Source organism: Numida meleagris, chromosome 2, assembly GCF_002078875.1.
Source record: "Numida meleagris isolate 19003 breed g44 Domestic line chromosome 2, NumMel1.0, whole genome shotgun sequence".
NCBI classification, from domain to species: Eukaryota; Metazoa; Chordata; class Aves; order Galliformes; family Numididae; genus Numida; species Numida meleagris.
Window position 1 is genome coordinate 95,398,281 of NC_034410.1, and position 19,081 is coordinate 95,417,361.

Consider the following 19,081-nt stretch of genomic DNA (forward strand, 5'->3'; position numbering starts at 1 on the left):
AAACATACCAAGGGTTCATTTTTCCCTTTGAGATCACTGTATTAAGTACAAAGATATTAAAGCAATAGGCCTGATGCTCTTCTTTACACAGTACGTTATAACGTACCATTACCATTCTGCAATATTAATTCAAATTTATTGTCACGGAATTTGTAACTTTTTGTTGGAATTCACATTTCCTTAAGATTACTAAATGAAAGGAAGGTTATGTTTTCTGTGCTGTCAAAAATACATTCTAATGATGTATTCTAATAAGACATTTTAATACATTCTACAAAACCAACAGCAACATAACTAAAACCCGTGAAAAACATGGAAGTACCCTTTCTCCCGTTCAAAACTTCATTTAAGAAACAGCTATTGGTGCTTAGGTTCAGCACTCAAGAAATTCTCTGAATAAAGATGTCTGAAGCCTCAAAACAGCTGTGGAAAGTTCAGCAAACTTTATCTTCTGCAGTTTTCCACCAACTCCAGGATTTCCGCATTTCTAAGGGAGTTCACTTTTTCTTGACAGCATGCTGAACATGCAGTTTTGCAGATATTTACGCCGTATAAAGCCACCTCGATCCTTCTAGCTCTTTCAGTAACAGCAAGCAAGCTCGCAAAAGCTTTGCCTCAGATTTCACAGGCATGTGTGTGCCTCTCTCAGTACCCAGGCCGCCTTGCCAATATGTAGGATTAAACTTTTTCCAAGGTTGAATAAGCCACCATCTGTCTATCTTGTGTGGTGCTGTGCGCCATCCGGGAGACTTGTCCCTCAGAGCATGTTTCTACCATATGTCACTCCTGAGTGATCAGCTATGCCAAGACATTTGGGAAAAAATGACTAAGTCTAGCTGGAAAACCCGTTCAGAATTCCAGAGGAGGTCTGCCAAGGCTGTATTTGCAAATAACTTTGCATCCACCAATTTCTGCATGTATTGTACGCAGTAATGAATAAACTTTACCTGAGCTGACAGAACGAATCGGATGATGTAACTGCCCTCTATTGTCTAGAACTCACTGACTTTTTAATAAGCCAAGTGGCTCAGGTTTGATGCGTCCTCAGGAAAAACACAAGGAACTTTTACCAAAGAACTGTAATTTCTACCATAACTAAGGTAAGCGGGAAGGGAAGAAAACAGACACAAACAATGGATTCCAAGAAAGACTACTTGGTCTTTACAACAAATTACCAACTTTTTTTCAAAATAATCAACGAAAATACCTAAGGCGACTGAATGTAAGACTTCTTCCTAATATATAACTGTATCTGAAGTGCTTGCCTGCATGTAAAGTAAAGCTAAACTGAATTTTAAACCAATGATTAATCATGGTTCACGCAGTTAGAATTTGGCTAATAAAAATATAAGACTATCCAATTTCAGATTTAAAGAACTGCTTTATGTTCCAATTCCCTAATTATTAAATTAAAGCCCAAGCCAGCATTGTTCTTATGGCCAGCTCAAGGCTGCTCATTTACATAACTGACTTTCAAGGGCACTTCATTATGCAGCAATTAATATCAACAGAGAATCGACCAGATCTGCTACTTAACGTTAAGGAAGATGTTCTTGAGAACACTGAAAGAAGACAGAAACTACTAAGTAGCGATGACAGCCTCCCTCAGTGAGTTCAGCACAGGAAAGGAAATCTGTTCCTGCATACAAAAGCAGAAGTATTAAATACCAATAGACAGGCTATGGGAATCATTACATTTAGTGAAAAAAAAAAAAAAAAAAGAGATGAGGAGTGATAGAAAACACAGCAGAAGATGTTCACAGAAGCATGAGAGTCCTTTGCCTGCGTTTTGCATTCCGGTTCATCAGCACTCTGCCACTCTGGGTTACACACCTACGCACAGGTCCATCTCCCCATTGGTATGGAATGTCATTTGCACGTGTCCCTGAGGAACCCAGAGGGGACTGCAGATGGAGACAAGAGGAAGAAAACTATCGACAGTTGCCAATTGGGAAAATTCTCCCTCTGGAAGAGCATTTGCACTGTGAAGCTGGTAAATATGCTTTTGGATCCGGCTTAATCAGGATGAGGCCCCAGTGCTCAGCACAACTTTGCATTCCACTTCGCACATGTGGTGAGGTTCACCACACACTGTTGTTCTCAGCAACTTTTTAGGAAACTTTCCTACACTCCTGGAATTCATAAGCTTGGGAATCAAACAATCACATAAATGCAAAACTTAACCGAAACATCTGTTGCTAAATGTAAGAGCAGGACAAGTAAAAGGCAGACAGTGAGGCCTATTTCCACTGGAAGCCTCATTTAGAGAAGACCGTGGAGAAAGTGTTTACAGACAACAAAGGCTCTCTCAGAACGAGTTCTATATTTTCTGAGCCACCCATCTGTGGGTTATTTCCAATTTTCCCACATTCATTCAGCAAAGTTCATTCCCCAGCAGAGGCTTTGGGCACTAATTGGCAAGAGGTTTGTTTTTGGGGACTTTTTTTTCCCCACTGACCAAGACATAAAGAAAATACAGTGTGGTGGGAAGCTATCGAACGTCACTAACAACCCCAGAGGAGCCAGTCCTCTAAGAGAAAGTCAACTCTGCGAGCACAATGATACATCAATAAAAAAGAGGTTGTTGCTCAAAACACTAATATAGTATTAAAGCAAAGCGCAGTCCCTCTTCTCATCAGTAATCAGTATTCACAAATTATCAACAGAAAAAAAATCCCTATTTGCAATGTAAAATCAACTTGAGGCCTTTCTGCACTTAAAGGTGCAAAAAGAGGAATTGAGGTAAAAAAAAAAAAAAAAGAAGAAAAAAAGGGCTGCTTTTCCCAAGCAAAGAGAGAAAGCAATTTTCCTCACGCATCGTTCCTCATCTTTGCTTCCCCCTCCTCCACACCAAACCCAAGAAAATCTGCCATTGCTTTAGGTCAAAGGAAAAACAGGCCCAGCTGCCGTAAGCCAAACAACGTACAGGTTTGCTATCTCCCCTGCTGTTTTGGCTCGGGCTCTTCAGACTGGAAAATTCAGAAGCACGATCTCCCAAGCTCTATAAATGCCAGAACCATCTAAGAGGAAAATAGGACAAGGCCACCCCCAGGCAAGTTTGTACTAAAATCTGCTGGCTGCAAGGCAAAAATACAGTAAACATCACATAGGGACAGACTGCGCCTTGGAAAGTATTCCATGTGAACAATACAGCTTCCAAAGGAAGGCTGAGCTGGAGTGGCTTCTGGAGAGCAGAACGCGATGTTTTAGATCCTAGTGAGGAGCTAGCGAGCTAATGGCACGCTCAACAAATTGTGTGACAGGCAATATGCTTCCAACGTTAATCCAAAGAAGAAATGCAAAAGTGATGCTCAGCATTCTCCACAGCGGACTAACAAATGCGACACTCAAGAACCGTACTGCAGTTCACTGAGGAAACATCGTTTTTATCTGACAATTGATTTCACAGAGCAAAACAAGTAATAATAAGCAATTAAACAGTCGATATTTTCTTGTCTTTCAGGGAAGAATATTTCAGTTACATTTTCACAGTCCTTGAGAGATGAACTTTGCAGCTGACTACTGTATGTTTTAATGTGCTCTGCACTGACTCAACCTAGAAAAACAAGCCAAAAACACAAGTTGAAACATCCTTTTTCCTGTGTAGCTCCAATCTGCAGTAGCAAGAAGCTAAACAACATGCTCTCCTCCAGATGGCTGAAATAAAAAGAACACTCTTTCTGATTAATTAGGAAACAAATGAATCTGCTGTTAGCACAACAAGTTACCATCAGGAAACCTGGGCTCCCACTAAACTTTGGTACTCACGCTTGCTCTGCAACTGTGTTCAGAACCTTCCCAAGAGTGGTCTCTCACTTCACAAGAGAAACATTACACACAAGTCTACCAAAAGAGCACACAAAATACTGCACATCTGAAAAGGATTTGGGCCCATCCCTGGAGGCGCTCAAGGCCAGGTTGGGTGGGGCCCTGGGCAGCTGAGCTGGTGGGTGGCAGCCATGCCCAAGGCACTGGGTGGGACTGGGTGGGCTCTGAGGTCCCTTCCAACCCAAGCCATTCTGGTATTCTCTCTATGGACAAACCACCCTGCAAGCCACTCTATGAAGAAAGAAAAGTTTCCTAGAAGAGTGTGTCCATCGGAATAAAAATGACTGAAGACCTCACTGTGCTGTGAGGAATCACCAGTGGCAGAATCATTGTGTGAAAGAACTTAGGTAAGGTTCAGTGAGCAACAGAGGCTGATGCATGTATATTCCAGCTTTCCAGCTGGTCCAGGAAACCAAAATCCCTAGGCCAGACAAAGCACAAAGAACAAGGATGTGACAGCCTGAGCAAGAGGCCAGGCCATGGTCCCTGGCAGGCAGCTAGGGATGATGGTTATCATTTCAAGTGCAGACACTGCAGATGGAGAAGTTAAAAAAAAAAAAAGCACAAAGCACATAAAGCAAGTGCAAAACTAGCACTTGTTGTACATTACAATATATGCTGCTACTAGCGTGCCTCACCTCCAGAAGAAGGGAATTGAGCTCACCCAGCTTGGGGAGGTACGGGGAGCTGCACTGAAACATTTCCATGTTCTCAATATTCCTCTGCTTTCAGTGGAAGACATGCAGCTTCACCACAACTCAGCTTGAGCCCCACAACTGGGAAAGGCATACTCAGAAAAACACATCATACTGCTAGGATGAAGATGCTGAGGCAGAGAGCTCATAGCTTCCTATGAACTAACAATTGCTTTTATGGCCCAAACCTGGGACCTGATACTTCAGCAGCAGTGTTTAAAGGAGGACCACTCAAGAAGAAGCTGGCGATTTACTGGGAAGGAAGAAGCCATGTCTGAGGCTATTGCACAATTTCACCGCTGCCTTTAATGAGCAGATGCATGCTTAAAGAGGGCACAGAGCCTCAGTGAGGATTCAGCAAAACCACACCATTAGAAATCAGAGTACTTCTATGTGCGCAGCTGACGTTTTCAAACACGCTGAGAGTTATTTTCTAGGGACAAAGGGAATGGTAGAGACAATTACGAGAAACTAAATCCATGACTGGTTTTTAAAATCCAGCTAAAGGCACTGTATCCTCTGAAGTAATTGAGGAAGCAGAGCGACTGAAGAAAAAAGAAAATGATTCTTCACACATTAAAAGAACGGATTATAATAATTCTATACCTACAGTGAAGTCACTTAATTCAGTTAAGTGAGCTAATCTCACTTTCATTATAGGCCTGTGATAGTTACCTGCAGCAGAAAATAAAAGACAACAAAAAACTAAGGAAGTCCAGAGTAAATACTGATGTTTCAAAGTGCACCTATCCACTATACAGTACATATAATTACTGAAAAAAAAAGTTGCTTTTTTTTTTTTGGAGCACGTAGTGTCAGAAAGTAAACTTCCAGCAGACACCATATTGCTTGGCACACTATTTCAAGCAGACCCACCTCTCTTCTGTTTGTTTGGGAACAACCACACCTGCCCACCCTTTCACTCACAATACTGCAAACCTCAAGCACACTCCAATGCCTCCTCTTTCCAGGAGAAAGAGAGACAATTTATTTTGTACATAAGGCTTTCTGCAACTCTTACAACTGCTTTCTCCAAATTTCTCCCAGACTAACGTATCATTTCTGGGCTGAGCAGACAGGAACCGCACATGCTACTCACGATGCTGGGGAGCACTGAATTTATACAGCAGCAATATTGATAATGTCTGTTTTATCCTGTTCCTTTATTAGTAATGCCTAACATGTGATTTGTTTTTCTCATCAGTGTAGAGTACTGAGATGGTTTTACATTGCTGTTTATCAAAAACCTCATAACTGACTCATGCATGTTAACCGTGAGCTCAAAGCTCATCACTTTTCAGTTGGATTGCAGTCGCTTTCCTCCCTGTAGATCACTTTCCATTTATGTGTATTAAATTTTACCTGCAATTTACCATTCTACTATCTGGACACATTGTCTTGTCAAGCATTCCTCCAATTTGTTATGGTTCACTTCAACCTTACTATCATGAACAAGTAAACATCATCAGCAAAGTACCCCTCTTCACTGATAAGCCCTTTTTCCCTTTAGATGTTGAGTACACCAACCAGTCAACTATACTGTGACCTGATGGAAGGGACTACTTATTTCTTCCTTATTCCCACCTTCAAACAACGTATTAGTCCATAACATGACCCTCCTTCACGCACAGCTTACTTTCCTTCTGTTACAGAATAGTGTCAGAAGCCTCTGAATGGCTTCCAGATCTTTCTACCCACTTGCAAATTCACCCCTCTTCAAAAGGCTTCAATGACTTTGAAAGACATCACTTTCCTTTATAACAGAAAAGTTGACTCTTCCTGCAGCAAATAATCTGCAGGAAACAAAGTAATATAATTTTACAATGTTTTTGTTCTTGTTTGGTTTCTGGTTGTTTTTAAAGACCTCCATAGGCATTTCCTTATTTTAAAGCCAAACAACCAGGGAATGAGAAGTATCACTGAACTCTCCCTCTCTATAGAGCTTCATGTATGACTAAGACATAGGAAAGGCACAGTAACAACAACTTCTCTTGTAACTTTTCCATGAAGACAAGCCCTCATTCACTTTTCTAACAATTTTTGACCTCGGGAATAAAAAGTAAGGACACCAAAAAATTACTGCAGTTTGGCAGATGCGTGAGACTGCTGGCAACTGCAGAGCACCAGAACACTGTTTGTTTGACCGAGTCCTGGCTTCTTGTGCCTATGTAAGTTCCTACTACTCTTCATCAAATTAACAGACTTATTTCCATCCCCACACTGGCTCGTCTTTGCTGTTCATTACGTTATTGGCACAGTGAACTGTGTCCTTCCAACCTCCCATCCTATCTGTCTCCTGCTGGCACATCACTGAGAGCACGGGTATTGCCACCTGAATGCTGAAAAGATCTGACTTGCATAAAGTTGAGATTCATAGAAGTGAGAGACAGAAAACTGATGGCACTTAATCATGTGTTCCAGCATTAATGGCAGGCACAGTCCAACCCTTACATTTGCATTTGAAACCTGCTAGGACTCCTTACATAAAAGTACCCTACTACCATTCATGCAAGCCCTACCTGTAAGACCCTCAGCATCTTTGATAATATGACTTTCAGGCTCCTTGTACCTAGCTCATTCATGTTCACCAGCATGTGGCCTGGAGCACTGCAGAGCACAGAGCACGGACAAGTACCAGCATCCTCTATTTACATTACATCTCACACCTGACAACTGAATTTTCAACAAGCTGAAAGACTAAGGAAGCAACATTAAAAAAAAAAAACATCGTCAAAAGGTGGCATCATCATTACAATCTCTCTTTATTTGAGCTTTCTTGTTAGTTTCACTAGATGGAGAAGCAGAGAGTTCTCCAAACAGTTTTTCTTAGTTTCCACGTGTGCTGCCAAATTTCCACCCTGCAGAACCAATTTTAAACAGAAATAAGTGTCTCCTTCCCATCCTTTGTACCTCCATGTCATTCTTATAAAGGATATGGAAGAAAAGTTGAATGAAAATGAACTAGTCATTGGGGGGGGGGGGGAAGGGGGATTCAAAAGCTATTTTTTCATTTTTATTTATTTTTTTAAACTTGTCAAAAACTCAGGCTCGCTTTGATCCATAATTCTTCCTTTCTTACAGCTATGGAAAGTTTTTACACTCTCTTTTTAAACTGAAGGCTGCCAGAAATGACTTTGTTATAAATTGGTGTTCACAGTTATTTTTAAGGAATTTTTTCTCAGTAACTTCTAGCTCAAGCAGTTCACACGGAAATATTTCCAAACCATCAACCTGCCTAAATATTTCCAGTAAAGCAAAGTAATCCCCAGTTCCTAAATACAACTCCACTTCATTTTTAAACTTCACTTTATCCTCCAGAAAACTAATACGGCTTTAAAAATGAGAAAGACAGAAAAAGGGGGAAGGAGACAAAAATGTGAGTACTTCAAGCAGTATCTTATGTCTCTGGGTTACAGAAGATGCAGAACTGGAAACGGACATGAGGTATAGGCCACAATTTCCCAGAAGTGTTAATAGTAATAGCAAATTAAATTTAAAAAAAAAAAAAAAAAAAAAAGGAAAGGGGAAGGGGAAGGAAACTGTGATTTGAAATAGCGTTGTACCTGACCCAGGCCTAGTAGAAAGCTCTCAAATCAATCTGGCCATTGCTAGCCTATGCTCACAGCCAGTTTCCACACTAACATAAAGGATCACAGAAAAGACAAAGAAAATCTGATGCGCTTTGTATTAACATTTTGTTTAGTTTTTTCAGGGCAGAAGTGCAAAGAAGTCATTTATTACAAACCTTTCCATATCTGTCAAATGTTGCATGTTCTACGTAACTATCACACATTTGGCAAACTCTTCCTACCTACCCATATGCTAGGGAAAAGCTCAAACCATGGAAGAAAAATCTTCCCTCACAAAGTAAATTTCCTCTTTAACAGGAACTGTCAATTGCACTGAAGTCTCTGCACTCTCCTCTAACCACTAGGACAAATGCTTCCACATCATTCAAAATTCACACTCCCCAGGAAGCAGAGCTGTCAGACCTGTATTTTACAGAAGGTAATAACATAAGCCTTGAGGAAAAAAAAAAAAGAATCACTCCTCCAAGAACGGGGCAAAAAAAATAACAGGCAGTGAGGGAACAGATGCTGAGAAGAGCTCAGGAAGAGTCCAGGTACAGGAGAACAGGAGAGGTTGTTCCAGGCAAGCAAAAAGGACCTGCCTCCCCAGCCTGGGACTTGAGGGACAAATTTGCAGAGTATCGAAGCTTTCACCTGCAACGTATCTATATAATTTTAAAATGTTTCCAAATAAAAACAATTATTAGTTCAATACCTTACATAAATGTCAAACTAAAGTATTATAAATACAAGCCACAAACAGTCACAGCACCATCTCTCAGACCTTTAGCAGGTTCAGTAACGAGACTGGGAAGTAACTAACCCTTACCTCAAATACCAGGAGTTAGTGTGGGGTTTTCAAGCCTAGATGGACCAGCTGCTTTATCTATAGGACTGTCAAGTCAACAATCCTTGTTGACTTTGTTTGAAAGCTACTTCATGAGCCTTTGGAGCCCCCTGAGTTACTGCAAAATTCCCTGTAAATCAAACATATTACAGCTGTGATACATCTGAGTTAGGAACTCAAGAGTCAGCAACATGGCAGTGTTTCTGAAAGATCAAGAGTCAATGTTAAGTGAGTAAAGAGAAGGCTGCAACATGACTTTTCAATGCATTTGTTGAAATTTGTGGAAAGTCCACCCACAAAAGAAGAACAGAAAAGAGATGTAAAGAATAAAAAGACGCAGCACTTGGTTGCTGATCTAGAAGATTAATCCTACATGGAAACATGATAGAAAAAAGGTGAAATGGACAATAGTATGCTGCACTATAAACTCACAGAACATAGGGAACCTGTCTTGACTGAATGGGTTCCAGACAAATTCTTACCAATGCCTTCCTCAGCCAAGGCAAAGAAAACGGGAGCAAATCGTTGTACCATCCCACTGGCCCACTTGAACACAACTGCAGAACTAGATCTGAAGTTGATGGGCAGAAGAACACTTCGGTGAACAGAACAGAAAAAAGCTGAATCATTTGTCAAGTAAAAAGGACTGTAACAGACTCCTCCCATGAAGTTCTGCCCTTCTGTTATTTCTACCACTGTATCACAGCTCTGCATATTAACTTCTAGAAACCAAAACAAGCTGGACGAGCTCAGAGAAAACGATCTTTTTTGCAGCACCAACTGATGCCATACTAACTAGGAAGGACACGTTTTATTCAAGTAACGTAAATACTCCTAGCAAATTGTTTCAAAAAGCTGATAACAGCCTGCAGAAGTGGCAGTTGGGCTTCTATGCCTGAAAATCATAGAAACTAATGGTGAGTTCTGGAAGGTATCTTAAAGGTATTGAGTTTTTTAAACTCCTTTTTCATCCCAGTGCCTTACAAGCAGAATGCAAGACAAACTGCAAAAAATACTCACTTCACAAATACACCAATACAGCAGACACATTAGATAACATTCTCAACCTTCTTAAGTCTCTGAAGTATACCGTGTATAATGTGCTCACTTACTAAAACAAGAAATAACACCCCAAAGTCTTGCAATGATTGACAGAGCCACAGAAAACAAAGACAGCAACTCACCAGTAATTTTCAAACAGCCAATTATTTCGTCCTTGTTAAAGCAAGCGTGAAGATTGTAAATTAAAGTATCCTGACACAGACATATACTGAATCTCTTCTCCATATGCTTTGTGATCCTAATTTAGGTTTCAAATTTGCCAATAATGACACAACCTGTATTTTTAAAAGTAGTACTAAATTACTTCAGAAGCAGAAGTCGCAACTCTTTGAACACAGCCCTAACAGGAATTACTTTCTCCTTTGGTTTAGTAAGCTGCTCTTGTAAGATTTCTCTGTAGGTGCGTTGGAACCTGTAGTTAGAACATCTTCTAAAAGTAACCAACTTTCTCTAAAAAAAGTAAAATCACCTCAAGAGCTACACCATGTATTCTGTGACAGAAACCCTGAAAACAAATCATTTCACAAGTATACTGTACAGTTCTAATAAAATTACTTAATAGTCAAATTCAAGTAAGAAACTTAACTTTTTTAAAGAAATTGTGAAAAATAAATATATCCACGTCAATATCTCTGCAGTTAACTCTAGATTTTTTTTATATAAACAACTCTTGTGAAAATTCATACAACTGTACCTTGATACATCAAATATATACACCCATTACACTGCATTATGCCTGATACACTATTTTACACACGACACTTGCAGAAGGCAGAACATCGCCTGCTACTCTGCTCCCTAAGTCCACTTCTTGTAAGGCAGTCACACGGACATCTCAAGACTTAAGACATTTTATGGCCTCAACTTGCACCAGGGGAGATACAGGTTGGATGTCAGGAAATACTTCTCCGAAAGAGAGGTGAGGCGCTGGAATAGGCTGCCCAGCGAGATGGTGGAGTCACCAACCCTGGAGGTGTTCAAGAAATGTTCAGATGTTGTGCCGAGGGACATGGTTTAGCGGGAAATACTGGTGATAGGTAGATAGTTGGACTGCATGATCTTGGAGGTCTTTTCTACCCTAGGTGATTCTATGATTATTAATCTGTAGTCAAACCATCGGAACGCAAATGCAGTCATTTTAACTGTCCACATTTCTACAACTCTGATAGTATTAATCCTAATTTGATCCACGCATCTCTATAAAGTATTGCAAGTATACTGATGCTGCTTAAAAATCTACATGCCACACGATAGTTTCGGTTATGCCTACTGACATATTTGTTTCTCTGCTTGGAGAAACTTCGTTTGGCTGAGCAGCAGCACGTGAACCAACACAGCAGTCACCGTCACGCCTCCATGACAATCACTAGGGAATACCGTGAAACAAAACACATGGGTAAAAATACATAGATCTATGTATGTATGCACTTCAGAACTGTTCTCTCTCATCCCAATATTTTCATGTTTGCTCTTTCTGGTGTGCAGTCAGCAAACAGCGGGTCCAGAGAGGTACTTTCCCTTTTCCTGTCATGAAAATTCTGCTAAGCAGTAGGGGTGAAATCTTACTATAAAAACAGGACAACATTTTAAAAAATCAACATAAATGACTAGAAATATTTCAGCAGCTTTACTGTATGGAACTGCTTGTCACTTGGTCAGTTCCAAGCAGTAGCTTGGCTTGATCATGTCACTTTATTTCTTGTATTAATATAGTACCCACTGATGAAAACATCTGTGCAATGGAAAGCAAAGTAAGGGAGAAGGGGCAGAAATAGAAGAAAAAGGTGTGAAAATCAACAGGAAAAGGAGAGAACAGATTCAAGATTTTGGAAACTGCAAAAGCAGATGGTTAACAAAAAATGGATTTCATAAAAACAGAGGCCATTTCCTTAGGCAGTTAAGTATTTTCATCTATAAGGAGCACTTCCTTAGTACTTATTTCTGTATGAGAATATTAAAAAAATCAGAATTAAACAAAGGGAAGAAAAACTCACACTAACTATACAGAAATTGCCCACTCTTTCTGTCCATGGCCATCTTTTTCCTCACTGGTAGATGTGGAACCTCTACATTAGCCCAGAAAGAAGACCACAAGAAGCTTAAATATGACAGAATGCAGACACTTGCCTTGCATGCACACTGTCACCGTGAATTAGACATGAGTTGACAAGCTAAAGACCTGGCTTGCAGTCTCATCATTCAATCATCTATCCAATCTCATCAATTGAGCAAGACAGTAATACATGTCCCCTGCAGCTTAAATGACAGCAAAACTGTGGGTTATAATCACAGGTCATCTTCAAAGGACACATCATTAAGGACAGTTTTGTTTCGAATCAGTTGTTTGTTGAGAACAGTATACTACTTTTCTCTTTGCTCCTTTTGACTGTTTAGAAGAATGTATCAAAATGAATATTTCATCACTTATTAGGAATAAGCTAACAATAAATGACACTGGGTCGAATTCAGAGTTAGCCATTTACAGCCCAAAAACAATGACAAAACTGAGGTCATGCAGACAAACTTCCAACTGCATCATTAGCTAGTGCTAATACACAGTGCCTCTGCTGCAGTCTAAACTGTTTTATTAGAATCACAGAATGGCTTGGACCATTTCCTCTGTCCTATCACTGCCCATGTAAAAAGTTGATTTCCCTTCTGTTTCTAAGCTCCTTTCACATACGGGAAGGCTCCAATGAGGTCCCCCTGAAGCCTTCTCTTCTCCAGGCTGAACAAGCCCAGCTCCCTCAGCCTTTCTTCAGAAAAAAGGTGCTCCAGCCCTCTGAGCATCTTTACGGCCCCTTTTCTTCCTGTTCTTTTCCCGCTTGCTCCATCAGCATTCTTTGAGATCGTATTTTGGAGGACCTAGTCCCCAAGTTACATAAAGGGAGGGAGACAGCTACTGCTAAATCTTTTTTTGGAAAAGAGCAGTTAGGAACTAAATTCTGATTTGGCAAGGTTAGAAAAAAGGGTGCATTTCATACACGACAAAAACATTAGATGCTACTTATAGCTGAGGCAGTGGTTTTCTAGGGTGCACATATTGTTATTTATATTTTGGCTTATTTTCAAGTTTTTTATGTCCAGGGCAGTATGAGACAACTTCTCCACTTAAAGATCACTTCACAATACTAAACGGTTCAACAGTATCCTTAAAATTTTAAATTAAAAAAAAATACATTTTTTAAAAGACAATAAAATTTAAAATAAATGACCTTAAATGTCAGTGTTTTAACCAAGATCTTCAAGTTACAGGCACCAGCTGACCTGAAAGCAAAGACGTTCTATTTGTTTTTTTCCCCTTCTACAGTATGAAGATCAGACTCAGCATATGCTAGTGTATCAGCTGAATTCCCTTATATGTAAATAGTACTGGCTAGAGCAAAAGGGAACACATTTTGCATTTGGATTTTCAGATTTTGAAGGCTACAAATAGCACTGAAGATTCTGAATCACCAGAAGCGTTCTCTGAACTGATAGCTCATCCTGTCCCACTGCAAAATGAGAAAAAAAATAAATTACAGCTGTTATAAACAGGTAATTATAGCCACAAAAATATGGGGCCAGAGCAAGGACTGGTTTAAAGCTTGAGGGTTTTTTTTTTCATTTTTTTTTTCTTAAGTTTAAATTCTCTTAAGTAGAATAATAAAAGAAGCATTGAAAATTGTTTTTTTCCAAACAACAACTGATTTAAGACATATTTTGGCAATTTGATTTTATCAGATTAACTACATAAATATTTCTCACCCATGCAGGTAGAGACTCGTGATTGTACTAAAGCATGTATTTTAAGGGAATTCAGCTGAGAGAGCTGGAGACTGTATTTGGTCATGGAAGTGTTACTATTTTCAACAGGAAGAAATACTACTGACAGTGGGTGAATTTGAGAAGTCACTGCATAGTAAAGTAATCTAACAAAATTCCACCAGAGATCAACTTAAAAATTTTAAACAACAGATGTTTAATAACTTGCGTTTCTAAATCCTAAGGAGAAGTATTAGTAAGATCCCAACTCAATTCTCCTAAAAATTAAGACAAAAAAGGCTAAATAATTCCCCAACACGGACACTGAGCAAAGCAAGTACTCTAGGACACACACATCAGACTGAGCCAACCATATCTAATTTTCTTCAGGCTCTAATTCATACTACTGTATAGGTAAAGTTATTTTTTTATTTAATCTTTGACCAAATACACTTTCCTTCCTCACACAAATGATGACCATTTTCATTACATTTCTCAAGTGATGGAGTATTTTAAATTTACTTTGATACAGTGACAAAGAAATGGCTATCAAAAAAAAAAAAAAAAAGACAAATATTTGAATAACTTGAAAAAGAAATTCAGATGCCCAAGGAGAACACTAATATGTTAACACAGGGAGTGTCCCCCCCAAAAATGAGGAATCGCAGAAACACAGATTTGGCATATCCTTGATGACAACAAAGTCGTCTCCTCACAAAATCCCTGAAGAATGGTGGAGAACCTGCAAGTCCTTCCAGTCATTTCTTCATATTTAACTTTGAGAGCGAATGGTGGCTTTCCATTTTATGAGTTACCCAAACATCCAAACATTCCTTGAACTCCAGAAGCTCGGCCCTGGGCAGCCTGTTCCATGCCCACCGCCCTCTGGGGCAGACCCTTTCCCTAACCCCCACCCACCTCTCCCCTGACACAGCTCCATGCCGTCCCCTCGGGCCCTGTCACTGTCCCCAGAGAGCAGAGCTCAGTGCTGCCCCTCCGCTCCCTGTGAGGAGCTGCAGGCGCCATGAGGCCTCCCCTCAGCTTCTCTGCTCTGGGCCCTACAAACGGAGTGACCTGAGCTGCTCCTCATGCTCTTGCTTACTAGAGCCTTTGAGTTGAATTGTTCCCGCGAAGATTAAGTGGTTGTTTAAGAAGTACCAATAGAGGGCACCAGAAATGGTACAGAAGTTCTCACACTGCTAGTTCAACTGTTACAACAGGGAGCACAGGATCTAGTGAAAATCCCTAACAGTTCTTAATCCTAGGTAAAACATGGGCTGCCCTGTATGTATACTTAACGTACGATAAAGCAAACACAAAAGACAGTGGGCAGAGAAGTGCAGGCAGATGCTAGGACTTCAGTATTGGGGATATCAGTGCAGTGCTTCTTCAAAAGAAAAAAAAATAATCATGAAGAGAATGCCGTTTGCAACTCAGTTTTGGCATCCTCATCAGTTTACAACCATTCTTATGTAACTAGCTAAAGAACAAGGTAAACTCAAATTTAGACACCAGACCCAGTCACTTTTTTCTGAAGCACCGCTTCTCATGTTCAAGGTGAAAGCCTGGCACTAATGAAATGCAGAGTCCTCCATTTCTCTTCATAATGATAAGCAACAACACAGGAAGCTTCTCACATTGTCCAGTTAAATTTCCTTCTTGCTTAATTATAGATCAGGAGTAATTCCTCTAAAATTAATTAAGTTACATCAGAGACTGGCAAGACAAGGATTAGCCTGTCGGCAGTGTGACACAGGGGAGAGACGACTGCTCTCCCACCACGGCCATCCATTTTCAGCCTCAGAGAATATTAGCCCATCATGTTTGCACTAATGGCCAGAATCACTCAATCTTAGGGGGAAAAAAGCCATGAGCTGAGTACAGCAAGGGCAGCCCACCAAGGACATTCACTGCTGAAGAAGATTCCCTCAGTGTACTCCTTCTCATCAGGACTCCTGCATTGGCATTACATGTTTGTCAGATGAAAAGAAAACACGACACTCCAGCTGCTAGGGTTTTTATTGGCCACCTCAGACAATCAATACAGACTACTAAGAATCCTACTTTCCTGTTTAAGTCTCCCTTTTCATTGCACAGGAATTAAATGCTCTGGCAAAGTCTGAGAGGTGTCTTACACCCACCCCAGCACCATGTGACTGAAAGACAGGAGCACCAAATCTCCATGCATTCGCAAGTCATAGAATCATACCATATCACAGAACGGCTTAGAAGGGACCTCAAAGCCCACCCAGTCCCACCCCCTGACATAGGCAGGGCTGTCCCCCACCAGCTCAGCTGCCCAGGGCCCCATCCAACCTGGCCTTGAGCGCCTCCAGGGATGGGGCACCACAGCTTCTCTGAGCTGCCTGTGCCAGTGCCTCACCGCCCTCTGAGTAAGCAATTTCCTCCTAACATCTAACCTAAATCTCCCCTCTTTCAGTTTAAAGTCGTTCTCCCTTGTCCTATCACTATGAAACCACATAAAACATTGGTCCCCTCCTCTTAAGAGCTCCTTCCCTTTGAGTCACTCCAAAGGTCACAAGATGTCAAAGTGTAAGGCAATGGCTCTCAGGTCCAGGTTGGATGTAAGTGAGGAAACTACAGGTCAAACTCAGCTCTAACCCAAATCCAAGTTACCTGACTTGCAAAACGAGAAGAATTAAAAGCAACAGTAACTCCTCACCATCAGTTCTGGGTATTTTTTACTGGTACCTGCACTTCTTTTACTCATAATTTAGCACTCCTGCATTCTGCTTTTAGTTTATTGAACAGTTTCTCCCACACCCACCTCAGACTGTTAAGTATGCTCCCAGATATTCCCTGCTCTGCTCCATGTATTCCACTTGCTCCTCCTTCCCCATGCACAGCAGTTCGACACTCACCCTCCAGATGTTACCACCTCACTTAGTACTTCACGAGCCACAGCATGAACCAGGCTAACTCTTACCCAGCTACTGGCAGGTCGCCACAGAGCACTTCAGACTGACTCCAGTTTCACTGCATTGCTAGCACAGGCTGCAGACTGGCAGTAGGAGGACAGACCTCAAGAGGAGCTCGGGGAAGAGAAATGAGCCAAGATAAGCAGGGAGACAGACACACCCCGCATTCTTTCAGGCACTCTGTCTGTGCTCCACAGATGTTGTCTTGCGCAGCTCATCACAGCAAGCAGCGTGTGAACAAGAATCCTGGTGCTCCAGACATTTTCAAGTAAAAAACTATGGGAACACAGCAGAATAAAAAAGCAGTGCATACGAGAGAAAGTAAAATTTTAAATGAAATTAAGATTAGATATCAGACAGCTATGAAATTAACACAGGCTGCATTACAGCAGACATGAGTTTAATATTTAAAATGAAGAGTATTTTATTAGCATCTGGAAAAATAAATTTAAAGTAACCAGCACCTGGCTAAATATGATTGAAGACAAAAAGGCTGAGCTGAACAAATCTGAAAGAGTCACCTTTGCACTGATGGCTGCTGCAAACACGAGCTGGAGGCTGGGCAGGCACTTCCCAATCCAAGCCAGGCAGCGCAACACAGGGACGTTCAGCTCTTCTCTGCACTGTACCTATATCAGAAAGCCTCGACTTTTACATGAAACTACTGTAAGTAAGTTGCCAAAAGCTGGAAACAGACGTTTCAAAACATTCTGCTTGTACTTCAGCATAGCCTTTCCCTCCTTTACAAAAGATGGAGACAAGCCACTGGCTCTGATCCATCCAAAACCACATGGGTCCTCTACATTCCTCACAATATTTATTGACATTTTGATGGGGCCACCCTTATTACACACAAGAACAAAGAGAAATTACTTAATGGCTGTGTGACAGATGGACAGAAGTCTGCTTTAACCAGCCATTCCAGATCCATTTCCACTTTTATGTGGTAGCATATGTTGTTGTTATTTATTGGGATTGATCACACAGGTTACTGGCTAACTTTACAACAACTTTTTTTTTCTTTAATTTCTTGGCCTAACCCATAAATAGTGTGTATTTCTATATTTAGCATGATGGCTTAAAGTGAAATAATTTTACTAGCCTATCTACTTCCTCTGTTAAACAACAGAACTCCAGGAATTTCTGGATTCTGCAGGTCTGGCTCCACTGGCAATCAACAGCCCTGCAAAAGCCCACGGCACAATGCTGACAATTGCGCAGGAGGAAGAGACATAGAAACGGTGTACCTTATCAGATACATACCAAGTTAGTATATGGAAGCCTTCCCCTCACTCCAAAGTCAACGACCAGCACTATATATCAACTCTAACCAAAGGGGTTGATTTTTCATTGCTTTTTAAGTCAGCTATAAAAAAAAAATGCCATCCAAAGGCAGTCACGCAACGTGATAGGGAAAGTTATTTTTCCAATGATTCTTCACATTGCCCATGATAACCTTCCCTCCTGAATTCAGCCACTGCTTTGCTGACACGTTAAACAGCCACTTTTGCAACACTGGTTCCACACTGGGTCCTTTATAGAGGCTCCTTGTTTCTAAGTAGGTATTTTTTCTTGTTATTTTTCTTATAAATTCCCACTGCCACCTCCTGCGGCTTTTTGAATGCAGACAGGACTCAGGACCCCTGAAGAGGCATTTTCCCCAAACAAACGACATTTCTCTGTTCATGTACATCTGGGCAGACCAAAATCACAGAGCACACACACATCTGTGCTCCCAAAGTGCTGACAGTGAGATTCAATCTGTCAAGAAACCATCACTTAAACACAGTTTGTTTTCTTAAACAAGATGTTTTAGAGTAAAACACAGTATTGTGCTCCTGCTAGACGAAAGACAAGCTTCAGCAGCAGAGACCATGGACTGTCATCCCGTGCCTGCACAACTTGTTCACATGGCTGCAGTCACACTGAATGGCTGAAATGATCTGCAGGAGCAGTAACTCCCTATTTCCACTCGCAGGATTGGTCTAAATCCATATGATTTCAGCAACCTGGTTTGAAGCACCGCAGCACAAACAGCCGTACTAGTCCAGCTCCAGCCACAGTCAGCTACCAACCACCAAGTCCTCCTTCTAAGAGAGGCCTCGGTCTTCCCACTGGGACAACAGCAACAGTGGACTTCTCTACATTCACGGTCAGAAATGCTCCCACCGATTTGTTTCACATGAAACAGTTCCCAACCCAAAATAAGCAGTCCAAACAGCTTAGAAAATCTCAGCTCAAATAGTTCAAAAGCTGGGAAAGTTACGAGCAATTCGAACAGTCTTCCAATAGAAAGCAACATGCAACCTTAGTTAACTGGTGCTCAGCCTATTATAATTTGAGCATGTATTTGTCCCTCTATACTAATTTATATTTAACGCAACACAACATCATAGT

General features: G+C 40.9%; 1 protein-coding gene across 2 annotated transcripts in view; it reads right to left on the reverse strand.

The window, feature by feature from the left end:
- LDLRAD4 (low density lipoprotein receptor class A domain containing 4) overlaps positions 1 to 19,081 on the reverse strand; it is a 272,734-nt gene that overhangs the window by 233,064 nt on the left and 20,589 nt on the right. The window lies entirely within an intron of this gene.